Raw genomic sequence first — 13,096 nt, 5'->3', positions numbered from 1 at the left:
GGACCACCCAGAGCTACTTTGCCATCGCTGAGTTTGGTGGCAAACTCAGGGTTAAGAGCCTCGGTGACAATCCGTTTGTGTTTGAAAAGCAGTGAGTGGAAGCGATGAATCCCAAACTGACATCTGGGAAAATAGGGGGGGGGGGGCGGGATGCCACCGAGCTGGGAAGAAAATTTGGGAGATGGAGGAAAGAGGGACTGAGGAGGGTCGCCTTTACTGAGCCAGGGCGGGCTGGATCACCACCGAGGGGCGCGGGGACAGGTACCAGCTCTCCACCCCCCTCCCCCAGCCGGGCACCCGATGGACACAGACCAGCCGGCCAGCGCCCTGGCAGCCCGCCGTCCCGAGATGACTATTTCGTTATTTATTCACTTATTTATTCATTTATAAAGTGTTTACTTAGCTCGGTGCAGATGTAACATCTCATTTACAGCGTGGCCTCGGGGCATAGAAACAATTGGCAACAAAAGAGTAACTCCGGAGAATTAGAGGGAAAAAACACACAACAACTCGCGTTGGGGGCGGGGTGGAGAGCGCGCCGAGGAGCCGGGAGAGGGACCGAGCGTGCACACCGGCAGGCAGGCGGATGGACACTCGGTGGAGGCCCCCGAGAGAGGCTCGGGGCAGGAGCCGGCAGCGGGCGCGAGGCCCGGGTGGGGGCCGAGTGGGCGCGGTGGGACGCCGGGCTCCGCGCTGTGTGTGAACCGGGCGAGCGCGCACTGAGCGGGGGCAGCCGCCGAGCCTCAGGGCGGCTGTGGAGCGGGTTCAGGCCCGGCCGGCGTGCGGATTGGGGCCCGCCTGGGACCCGGTGGCCAGCGGGCGGGAGGAAGGCGGCCCCTCGGAGGGCGAGCGCCCCGCCTCGCTGTCCCCGGCTGGCGGCTCAGGGCCCCGGGCGCGCTGTCCCCGTCCCTCCCGCGGCCGCGTGCGGGGTGCGCCGGCCTCGGACCGACCCGCCTCCCTCCTGCCCCGCCTGAGCCCACTGCAGCCAGTCCGTGCGGCCGCGTGATCACAGCCAAGGGCAGCAGGGAAACTGAGGCTCGCAGCGCTGCGATTCGCGCGCGGCAGCGCGAGTCCGAGACTCAGAAGGGACGGGGGCGCTCCGGACGGGGTGCAGAGGGGAGCAGAAGGCCCTGGCTGGGGCGCGATGAGGGCGGATTTGCCAAACCCCCAGGCCCCGGGACCGCGTCGCCGTGGTGTGCGGGCGTGGAGCCTGTGGCTGCACAGAAGGGGCTGCAGAGGGGTCCCCTCCCCCTGCGAAGGGCCCCTCCCGCCCCCCGCAGGGCGGCCTGGGCGCCGAGCCCCGTGCGCAGCCGTCAGGGCGCTGACGGGAGGCAGCTGTGACTGTTTAACTGGGAGCTGGTTGCTTGGCAACCCGAGGCGGCTCATTACCGCGGCCACAGTGATTAACCAAAAAAGAAAAAAAAGGGGGGGGGGGGAGGGAAGAGAAAAAAAGGGAGAGAAAAAAGTAAGGAAGAAAAAAATAGGGGAAAAGGCGGGAATATGAAAGTAAAATGGATTATTTAATTAGCTAATTGGTAATCAACTTTTTAATTATTCACTTAATTTAAAAAGTGTAACTACAACGCTGCCCTCGTCGCGCGTGTTGATGTACTTGGCAGGGTTTTCAAAGCCACCTCCCTCTCCCTCGGCTCCTGCCTCCAGCCGCTGCCAGGCACCCTCCTCTCCCGCTGGCTCCGCTGGCCCCGGCGCCCTGGAGACGTCCTCCGCAGCGAGCCGGCCACCGACCGCAGCCTCCACCGCGCATCCAGGCGGGACCGTTCCAGAAGAGCCCCGGGTGCGCCTCCTCCCCCCTCGCAGCTTTGCCTCGTCCCCAGCCGCCCCGGCCCCATGCTCAGGCGCCCCATGCTCAGGCGCCGAGGTGTGCGGGCGGCGCAGGCGTGGTCCCTGCCCTGCACCCCGGCCCCCCTGCGCGTTCTGTGAGGAGCAGACAGTAACCCGTAACCCCAGGGACGAATGCGTCCCGCTGAGGGTGGCGGGTGCCCAGGGTGATGCTGGGGCGATGCGGGGCCCAGCGCTGCTCTGGGGCTTGCTCTCCGCTCCACCGGCAAACGTGGGCCCAGCCCGGTCCCCAGAGAGGGAGCGAAAGGGAGCCGGAGGAGGGCTGGTCTCCTGCACAGGTGGCAGCTGTCACTCAGCGCTGGAGGCCAGACAAGGCGCCCGCCCGGGGAGCTGGGAGGGTCGCTATTCTGCTTGAGGCTTAAAGGCTGGCTGCAGGGGTGTAGTGGAGGCTGTCGTGTGTCACCTGCCCCTCAGGTGTGGGGCTGCGGGCACCTACGGCTGAGGCCCTCCCTCAGCACTGCCCCCGGGGAAAGGCAGTGCCCCCAAAGTTGTGCCCACCTACTGGGGACACCCACATCCGATGCTGCTTCCCTCCAGGTGCTCAGGCCAGCCTTCGGCCTCCGCATGGGACAGCGCCGAGGGGCCTGGCTGGGGTCACAGGAGGGCCTGGGCCTCTGCAACCACTGTGCAGTTTAAATTCTCCCTCTGTCTGCTCCCTGCCCGTCCACCTGCCTCCACACGCAAAGCTGACGCAGCCTGGTCACTGGCAAATCCAAAGGCCCAGGCGCGGGGGGTGAGGGGGAGGTAGGTGGCAGTGGAAGTGGGCCAGGGGCCTCGCAGACAGGACTCGCGATGCCCGGGAGGGTGGAGAGGACAGGAGGGCAGGAGGGGGCCTGTGGCTGGGTCTTCGGCACCGGGGTCCTGGGGTAGGGCCCCTCCCTCACGCGGGGTTCGGGGGACAGACACGCACCGTCCGGTCTTCTCCTGTCTCCTCCCTTCTCTGGGGCTCCCCCTTCCCGCTTTCCCTCTGGGCACCTCTGTGGCAGATTTGCCTCTTGCCCTCTTTATTGCCACCTCCCTTAAGGCCTGACCGGAGGCCACGCCCCCTCCGGATGACTTCTGACCTCTGGAAAGCTCCGGGCAGCTGCTTTGCTGGGACTGGACTTCTGCTCCCAGCTGAGGAGGGAAGAAAAGGCAGCCCCCACGGAGGACGCTGGTCCGACCTCGCCCTTTGCCCCTTGGGGTCCAGGCTGGGGACAGTAGAGGGACGCTGCTGGACTTGGGAAGGACCAGCTGGGACCCCTCGTACCCCAGGCGCTGAGACCTGCCAGGCTTGAGGCCAGGCTGGAGGCGGAGGCTGGGGGGAGGAGGAGTCCTTCCCCCTCTGCTGTCCGCCCTGCCCTGCTCCCCGGGGCAGAGGGCCACAGGAGGCCATGGCAGAGCGTGCCCACACCTCCGTGCTCCTGAACCCGGCAGGTGCGCTGCAGCCCTTGGGTGCAGCTTCCCAGGGAGCGAGGCTTAACCTGGAAAACGAGAGGGTCAGGGCAATAATATTGAGGCGTGTCTCCGAGCCTTGGGCAAGAAGCCCTCCACAGAAACCCTCCACCGGACCCAGGGCCCTCGACCCCGCCCTCATCACTTGAGTCACTTGGGGCGTGTGCCAGGAGCCTGGATGCTCTGCAGTCTGCAGGCGGCGGAGGAGGGGCCTGGCTGGTTGGGTTTGGTTTTGTTTTCTGCAAGTCGGTGTCGCAGTCGCCCAAACCCCCTCATCTTTATTGGCTGTGGATCTGGGTCTCTGACGTCAGAGGAGTCCTGTCTGCAGGATGATCATCTCAGCCAGCCTTGCAAGCCCTGTCCTGTCGCTGAACTCGAATTTCAGGGGCGGACACTCCCCGGGCTGAGCGCATCCCAGCCCACAGCCCATGCTCACTGGTTCCCAGCCGCCACCCCGGAGGCTGCACCCAGCCACCCTCAGGCTCCAGAATGGCATGGAGGCCTTTGGGTGTTAAATGAACCCAAGGTTTGTTTTAATCGGGTGCGTTAAGACCCAGAGACACAGAAATGACTGTCATGAAGTTTACACACAGTTTCCTAGAAACAGGAGTTAGGGGCCCCGCAGGGCCACTGGGGGCGGGGAGCGGGGGAGGAAGCAGGGTGGGGGGCTTCACTGTGGTTGCCAGGGGACGCGGGGGCCATGTCGGAGAGAGCCCAGTCCTGGCAAGTTCGGGTCACGGGTCACGTTGAGACGGGGCTCCCGGGGCTGCCCCAGTCGTCTGGTCCCTACCTGGGGGAGGAGGGCATGGAGCAGTCAGTGCCTCCGTCAGCGTGGGAGCAGAGGGGACGGGCCCGGCGTGGGCTCTGGATCGGTGGGTTCGCCCTGGGAAGGCCGGGTCCTGGGACGAGTCCGTGTCATCGCTAACGGCTGGCCCACTCTGGGCTGGGCCCTGGTGCCAGGGCATCGGGGACACAGAAGATAAGGAAACGGGGTGCGTGCAGGCTCCGTGCCCGGCCGCGTGTGGCAGGGCGGCTGCTGGCCCAAGGCCGTCTGCTCCCACAGGCCGAGAGTAGGATTCGGGGAGGGCGCGCGTCCCAGGGGCCGAGGGGGCTGGAGAGCTGAGCTTACGTGGGACCCTGCTTGGGGACACACTGGGAGGTGGACCCGGATGCTGGACAGGCCCTACTCGGAGCTGTGACCTTGACGCTGGGCCGTGGAGTCGGGGTACGTGAGCGCTGGTCCGCAGAGCCAGCCTCTCCAAAAGCAAGGTGCTGCCCGACGCTGGCTGCTCCCCACGCCGCTGCCAACGGTGGCCCCGAGCGCAGCGCGGCACCGCAGGGCACTGTGGGGTCACGAGGGCCGCCGTTCCGGGCTGCTCTGCACCGGAGGGGCAGTGGCAGCTGAGGCTGGGGAGACACGGGGCTTGGCCCCTGAGCGGTCTGCGGGCTTGCAGGCCCCTTTCCAAGCAGCGGCCCGGCAGGCGGGAAGCGGGGCCGTGCCTGCGGCTCTGTGCGCAGGGGCTGGCTCACTGAGAGGACCCTTACTTTTCTGAGACCCTCTCCCCACCGCGAGGAGCAGCCTCAGGTCTCCACCAATCCCCGGGGTGTCCCCACCCTCCGTGCCCAGCCTCAGAGCCCTCTGGGCTGTGCAGTCCTGGGAAAGCCAGAGGACGTCCAGCTCGGAGCCCGGCACCCAACACGCCTCCCTCGGGGCCGCTTTGCCGCGGGGCCCAGGCTCCCTCGGATGCCTCCTGGGGCGGCGGTGAGGGCCTGGGGGACACACGTTGCAGACTGGACCGAGCCTCTCCTCCAGGTGCGCGCGCTGCGGCCCTCGCCCCCAGCTCCTCCCTCCACGTGTGGCTGTGTCAGGAGCATTAAACACACGATTGAGGTGAGACGAGGCCGAGGGACTGGTGTCCTGCAACGAGAGGAGGCGGGGACGCGACGGCCGTCTGCCAGCCCCGTCTGCCAGCCCCGCCGACACCCCGGTCTCAGACTTCTGGGCTCCGGGACCGAAGCACAATGCAGTGCCATTGTCCCGAGTCCCACCCGGTCTGGGGCATTGGTCACAGCAGCCCTCGTGGACTGTACCACTTACGTCACCGGGAGGACCCAGGCCTGACGTAAGGGAGGTGCCGCTGATGTAACAGGCAGCCGGGATGGTCTCCCCTGGGCCCCGGGGTGACTGACGTGGCGATTCTGACATCCCCAGGCCTCAGTCCCTCACTGGGGAAGTGAGGCCGTTGGGGCCTCTCCGAGCATCGGGGACAATCTGTTTCTAGGGATACTGAGGCCAGGGGCCACCCTGAGCCTTCCCCCGGGGCAGAGGGGCGTCCTTGTGCTCTGTCCCAAGGTGGGGGTTGTGCCGTGCCCAGCCCCCCTTGATGGGGCTCCCCCCGCCTGTCTCCTGGGGCTTGAGCTGGGCCGTCAGGAAGTCGCTCGTGTACGCCTGGGGCTGGCTCTGTCCCTGGGAGGAGTCCTGCAGGCGGGAGGAAGGCGTGTGTGGCCGTGGCCGTGGCCGTGGTTTCCGTGGAGGGATGTTCGCGGCTTTGAGCTACAGATTTCCGTGAATGTGGATTATGGAATTTGGCTTCGGTTCTCTCTTCCCTTCCCCTCCTCCCCCGCCCCGTGCTGGGCATTAGGGCCTGCTGGAGGGTGGACTTCTGCGGCCTGTCACTTAATCCTCAGGCAAGTTTCTGCTCACCCCACTGCGCGGGGGCTCAGCCCCTGGCAGGAGCCTCCCACCCGGAAGGGGGTAAGAAGGAAGGGAGGGGCGCAGCCAGGCCCCAGAGAGGCAGGGGGCATCCCTGGCTTCTCACACGCAGCCTCCCACACACCCAGGGAGCAGGTGGATGGCCCCAGCAGCCAGGTGACCTCTTTCTGCCCGTGTCTCTGCAGGTGCCTTTGCTGTCTGGGTTTTGGCTTCCCTATCTGACCCTGAGAGGACAGTCACCTGTCCTGAGGGGTGGCCTGGGGACAAGGCTGGTGAACCTGTCACCTGGTACCGGAGGGCACAGTTCTGTCCTGTGGCACCGCTGGTTTAGAAAGACGCAGGGGACAGGCACGTCCTGAGTGAAAACTCGGGCGCTGAGTCTGCTCGGGCAGTGCCTGAGCAGCACCCAGGGGGCCCGCCCGGGGGCAGGGAGACCGGCTCTGGCGTCTGAGGGGGCGGCCAGCACCAGCCCCGGGGCAGGGAGAGGGCCCAGCGGGCCTCGGGCCTCTCAGGATCAGCGGGTCCGACAGACGCGGCCAGGAGGGTGGCGGGCGCCTGCGCAGGGTCTGCGTCGGCCGACCTTGGCTCCTGCGAGCTCCTGCCGTGGGCTGACCACTGCCCGGCCAGCACGAGCGGCTCGGGCTTCCTCTGGAGTGGCACCGTCCTGGTCTGCTCCCAGGGGCCACCCCTGCACAGGGCCTGGGGTCCCCCCGCTGGAAGTGACCACCGTGCCCCTATCGTCCCTCTTCGGCCTAACCCATCCCCTCTGGCTTCAGAGCCACAAGAACCACGAAATTAGTTCTAAAAAAATCACCCCTTCATTTCCCTGCTAATCCCCGAACTCCCTTAATTAAGCCAATGGTAGCCTGAATTGTTCTAAACATCTTTTGGGGGATTATATATTTTAATCATCATTATCCAATGAATATTTGATTATATAGTCATCATACAATCAAGAGTAAAAATTATAATCCGAAAAAAAGGCGTTTAATGACACTTTAAACGCCTGGGTGTTTGATGAAGGGCATCAGAGGATCAGGTGCTGGGTCGAAAGACGGGGGCTTCCCAGCCGGAGCGACCCTTCCGCTCGGAAAAACAGCACCGCGATTTCAGAAGAAAGGAAACCGGCTCTCTATCCACTGCCCGCCCCCCCGCCCCCCCGGCCTGACGAGGTGCCATGGAAACCATCCACAGGCATCGCGACTGCGGGAGCCCTGGGGCTGGCTGGTGCCCCCGGGAGCGCCCGGGGTCCTCTGGCTGGCTGGTGTTGAGGGCTGGATCTGGGACTGGCCAGGGCCTGGGGCAGGACCGTCCGCTTCCTGCTCTGAGGCGGGAAGTGTTCGCTACCCCTCGCCTCCCTACCCCCCCGCCCCCCGCCCCGCCGCAGTAGCTTGGTACTTGGTGAGGCTCTCGTGGGCCCCCCAGTCAGAGGACAGAGCAGCAGGAGCTGGGAGGAGGGAGTCAGGGCCCAGCCTCGCTGTGCATTGGCTGTGTGACCTAAGGCAAGTTGCTTGGCCTCTCTGTGCCTGGGTTCCACACTGGAGTGGACCTGCTGTGAGGAGGGGTAGGCTTCCGCAGGCTCGCTGCTGCTGGAACAGCTTAGAGAGGACACGGAGGCCCCTGTGGCCCAAAGGCCACTCGGCACAGCTCCCAGGCCCCCCGGTGTGTCCCCTGTCACTCTGCCTTCGTCAGGGGCACAGAGGCCCATGTGAAGTGGAGGAGGTCGTCTGGGGCCCCGAGTCCAGCCCTCTCAGTTTAAAGAAGGGGAAACTGAGGCCCAGAGAGGGATGGAGGGTGAGCGGGGGGCAGAAACGTCCATCTCTAGGCTCCGAGTCTGGCCCTCCCTGCCCCCAGGAAGCTGAGGCTCGGGGAGGCCGCGCGCCCAGCAGGGTGCCGGTGCCGTATCCCCACTCCAGGGTGGCTCTCTGCGGGGAGCTGGATAGGCCCATCCCGGAGCCCAGCTGGCCCAGGACCTGGTGTGGGGCTGCGGACCCCCCAGGTGGGCTGGAGGCGAGGAGGCTCAGGGTGGTGACCACGGGGGTCAGGGAACAGTTGTGTCTTCCTGGTCCCCCAGCCATCCCTCACGTTTGTGTATCTTGTGATGAGTAAACTAACCTATCTCTGCGCATTGTAAGAGATCTGGAAAGTGCCAACGTGGACCAATAAAAGAAAACGAGAGAAAAAATCGCCCCGAATGGTCCAAGCTGCCTCTCCGATTCGGTCCGAATCCTGTTTCAACCCCTGTGGCTTCCTGGTCACTGCGAAATGAGGACCGGGCGTGCAAGGCCCCTTTGCACACTGCGCCCCGCTGCTCCCACAGGCGCCCAGCATTTGTCTCGCCGCCCCTGCGACGCTGGCAGCCTGGGGGCTCCTCCCGCCCGCGGGCCCGGCCGTGCTCCGGGAAGCCCCTGGCGGTCCCCCAGGACCGCAGGCTTCGCTGCCGGCCCTGTCTCCACGTCAGCCCCTTGCCTGACACGTGGTCAGCACTCCACAGCGTGGTCCCCGGACACACCCACCTTAGGGATGAGGGCATTGAGGTCCAGGGACCGACTGACTTGTGCAGGTCACCCCACGGGCCTGGCCCAGCTTGGATGCCTTCCCTGGGCCCTGAGTTCTGTGACAGGTATCCTAGGAGCCTGCTGCTCAAGGCGACCTCATCCGGCCCCTCCTGCTAAACAGGGTCCAGCGTTTCCTACTACTGAACCACCCTGTGACGCCTCTTCCTGCCCAGCGGCCATCCCTGGAACCTGCTCCTCAGGCGGTTCCCCCGCCACGCCCCAGCCCCACCGGAAGTGGGGAGGGGCTGAGGGCGGGACTGGCCTGCTCTACCCCCATCCCCTGTCCAGTGCACTGAGTCCCCTTCTGTTGACATCTGCTGAAATCGTCTGCGACAAAGTTACTGCACAGGCATTAGAACCACTTTTCAGAGCGAAACATCTGTCATTTAGCGCTGTGACGCTACAGGACGCACTTTAGAACAGTCTCGTTGCATCTAATTTATTTTCTTCCCAACGCTGTAGAGGAGGCCAGTTCCCAGGTGCTCTGCGTGGGCGGAGTCGGCCCCGCCCCCAGGGGACACGCCCCCCGCACCCCGTCCCCCGCCGTCCCAGGGGCTCACGTCCCTCCGCGATGACTTACTCGCTCCTCCGCTCCTCCCGCCTGTCAGCGGGCGGGGCGCCTGGGAACACTGCTGAACCCCCTTCCCTGCCCTCTCCCACACCCGTGACAAAGGAGGCCGTGCAGGAGGGAGACTTGCTCCCCCCCACCGGGCCTCTCCTAACCCCCTTTCTTCATTCCCAACCCCCCAGCCCGCGCTGAGTCTCCGCCCTGGTCCTCTGGAGTCCACCTGTCCCCCCTCCGGGGTGTGGGAGTTGCAGACCTGGGGCTCCCCCGGCTGTCTCTGCATGACCCAGGGGCGGCAGTGAACACCACCCTTCAGGCCATGGACTGAAAGGACTCTCAAAAGTCTGTTCCAGGCCTCATGGCCCAGGCCCCCTGAGAGCTTGAGAAAGGGGGAGGCAGAGACTCGGAGGGGTCCAGATACTCGCCGGAGGACACACGGCTGGGCAGTGGCTGAGCAGGGGTGTGAAGGCAAGGGTGTGTGACCCTGCCGCTGGACCCTTTCCCACTCCGCGATGGCCCAGTGTCACCGAGAGGCCCCCAAACGGAGAGGCCTGACCGGGCAGGTGGGGTTGGACGGGGCCACAGGGCGGCGCAGGCCCTGGGCTAGGCCTTGGAGCTGAGAGCGGCCCCCTACCCTCATCCGTCTTTGCCTTGGATGTGGGCGATTCTGCTCCTCTGAAGTAACAAGCCCCTGCCCTGCCGGCCACCTGCGAGCCCCCAGCCAGCTGTGGGGACCCCTTACATGGGGACAGGTATGGCAGAGAGAGAGGAAGGGAGAGCCAGCCTTCTCCCAGGCCCCGTCCTGCTGTGTGAAGGGGACGCTCGGGGCTGCGTGCCCACCCTCCTCCCCAAGCCCTTCAGGACCCCCGGCCACACCGCGAGGGGCCCACAGCCCTCTCTGCAGGCTCCCCCCGGGGCGTTTCTTGTCCCGCGAGCCCCTCCCAGGCAGGCGGGGGCCAAGGCTACTAGTTTCTCGTCCCTGGTGTCACCCGGCACGTTTTTTGCACCCAGCTGGTGCTCAGTAATGTTTGTTGCATTGAGTCGGGAGGCGGTCCTCAGGCGGGCGGGCCGCAGTCAGGAGGGGCTCGTGCTGTAGTAGCAAGGGAGCTTGAGTATAGGCACCGGGCGGGCCCAGGGGCAGGTACCAGGTGGACGTGTGTGTAGGTAGCAGGTGGATTTGGGGTTGGGTCGCAGATGGACGTGGGGGTCTGGCTGAGGGCCAGGCTGAAGATATGAGCCCACCTGGCCTGGGGTACCAGCTAGTCAGCTCCGCCGACAGCGAGCCCCGGGTGACTTGGAGTGGGGCAGGTCGGGGTGCCAGAGAGGGCGGCTGGGCCCCTAGGCGCCCCTGGCGCCCCTTCCTGCCCTCGCCGGGCTCGCCGCCTCGGCCCGCCAACAGGCAGGTTGGCGCCGGGCCCCGGGCTCACGGACGCCACGCGGGCACCTTGTTCTCCTCCTGGCCTCTTACGTGTGATTTGAAGGGCTGGTTTCAGCCTGGCTGAGCCGTCCCGGGTCCAGGCTCCTCCCAAGCTTCCTCTCCCATCAAACGGCATGAATAATTTAGTCTCTAATTAAAAGTGAGGTCAAGCCATGAAAAATTGCCGGATGTCCAGTAGCGCCGTGATGCATTAAATCACACGCAGATCTGAGGCGGGCGGGCGGGGTCCTCGAGGTTCCACACCCGCCCTTCCAGGCTTGGCTCGGTGTGCAGGCCGTGGGGTCCGCCCAGGGAGGGAGGGTCTCCAAGCGAGGGAGGAGCAGCTGGGTGGACCCCGAGAGCCAGCCCCAGCCCCCAGGGTCAGCCCTGCTCCTTTCCTCGCCCCCATGTCACCCCTGAGCTGCTGCCTTCCCTCTGGCCCCCACCACCCTGCACCCCCGAATGCACCAGCCCCACCCTGCTGTCGTAGGTCTGCGAGTATTCTTTCTGGACCCTTCTTTTCCCGGGTCTCTGCTTGGCTGGCTGTGTCATTTCATTCAGGTCTCTGCTCAGACGTCACCTCGCTTGTCCACACTGGCTGGAGTGCCGTGTGCCCACCCCACGCCCGTTCGCGCCAACTAGAATGTCAGGCAGGGCCTTTGCCTGGGTCCCCCATGCCCCAGCACCAAGGGTGGTGCCCGGCACCCCTGGAGGCCGCTGGCTTCCTGAGGGGTGTCTCCCCTCGAGGAGCTCCCCTGGGTGGGGCCGAGCTGCCCCCCAGCTCTGCCCGTCTCCTCTGCCTCTCTCCCGCTGGTCAGCAGAGACCAGGAGCCAGGCCTGTGGTTCTTCCCCCTGAAAGTCACGTCAGACACAGGGCACTGTCCCTCTGCTCTTGAACAGCTAGAGGGACGCTGCAGCCAGAGGCACCGTTCGCTGCCCGGCAGCAGGGAGGCCATGTCGCGTGGCTGCCCCTGTGGAGCCCGGCCCCGCCTGGCGGGACTCCGTTCCCGATGGGTCAAGGCCAGTGGAATGGCCGACAGCTCTGCAGCTCTGCCCGGGCGGCAGCCAGGGGGGGCCGGGGCAGAGGGTGGGGCTTAGACCCCCGACACCCCGACACCCCCTCTGCCCGCCCCAGGAGGTGCTGCTCGGGTGGCCGTCCCACAGGGGAGAGGCTCTGTCCCACCCCCAGGCCATTCCCCAGGGAACGCCACCCAGGGACTGGGCGTCCCCACAGATGGGGCCTTGACCGTGGCACACACGGTGCCCATTTTCCAGAGGGGAAACTGAGGCTCGGAGAGGTTGGCCGATGTGGGCCGAGGCAGCACCGCAGGAGTGGCTGTGGGGACCTGGGCCCCCCACTGACCTCTTCTGTGGGGAGGGAGCTGCAGCCCCCCTTCCCTGCGAGGTTCCTTGAGCCAGCGAGGGGTCAGAGCCCAGGGTGGCGAGGCGCCTGCCGTCCCCACCCCCACGAGGCTGGGGAGAGGGGACCACCCCGCTCTAGAGCGGCAGCCTATGCGTGGACATGGGCGAGTGACGTCTCCCAGCAGGGGGCACGACCGGAGCCCCGCCGCGGCCCCAGCGACTCCTGGGTCCTGGTCCCACCAGGCCCAGGCCGGCGTCCCCAGTTCCTGCCTAGAATGCCAGTCTGTTCCCAGGGGAGCCGTGAGGGGAGGGTGCCAGGGGCGCCGCTGGCCCTTGGGTAGCAGATTAAAGATGGATATTTTGTTTGTTACAATCAAGACCTCTGATTTCAGTTTTATAAATTTTTAAAATATTAATTATATTTTGGAAGGCGTGCGCGGCGAGCGCGGCGCCTCCGCTCAGATGGCAGCTCCGCGTCCGGCCGGCTGCGCTGCCGGGGAGGAGGTCGGGGCATTTTAATCCACCTTGTTAAGTTATTAAATTTCCTTTATTTACATACGGATCCCACTTTCATTAGCATTGTAACAGGTGCTCATCAACAATTTATCATGTGGGAGGCGCAGCCAGACAACAGCGGAGACATTGCTACAAAGTTTACTCTTAATTACAAGGAAGCAGCTTTGAGGACAAAACAAGGCTGTCGCCCTGCTGCCTCCTCCCTGCCTCCCCTTCCCCTCCCCTGCCTCTCACCTCCGTGCCCCCTCCCCAGGTTTGGGCCCCAGAGGCTTCCCGAAGCCCACTGTGGCTGTTCAGGCCAGCCTGGGCCCTCAGGGGAGCAGCCCGCGAGGGCACCCAGGGCTATGCCTCTGGGCTGGGCCTCCTGGATCCCCGAGGAGTGGCGGAGCCGGCAGGCAAGGACCCCCTTTCCTACGTGGGGGACCCAGGCAATGACTTAACCTTTAGAAGCCTCCTTGGCCGCTTCCCTCATGTCCAGGGGGTGCTGGGTGGGGGTGGGGGGTGTTGGCCAGATGGCCTGGGATGGCGAGTACATGCCCGCTTAGCCCCGGGCGGGAGGGAGGGCCCTGGAGAGCACCTGGACCCCACCTCTACTCCAGCAGAACCCACACCCCACTGGGGTTCAGGCCTCAATACTTCATACCTGCCTTTCCCCGCTCCCTCTCTACCCT

The sequence above is a fragment of the Rousettus aegyptiacus genome, unplaced genomic scaffold, assembly GCF_014176215.1.
Source record: "Rousettus aegyptiacus isolate mRouAeg1 unplaced genomic scaffold, mRouAeg1.p scaffold_m13_p_7, whole genome shotgun sequence".
NCBI classification, from domain to species: Eukaryota; Metazoa; Chordata; class Mammalia; order Chiroptera; family Pteropodidae; genus Rousettus; species Rousettus aegyptiacus.
This window is presented reverse-complemented; position numbering follows the sequence as displayed.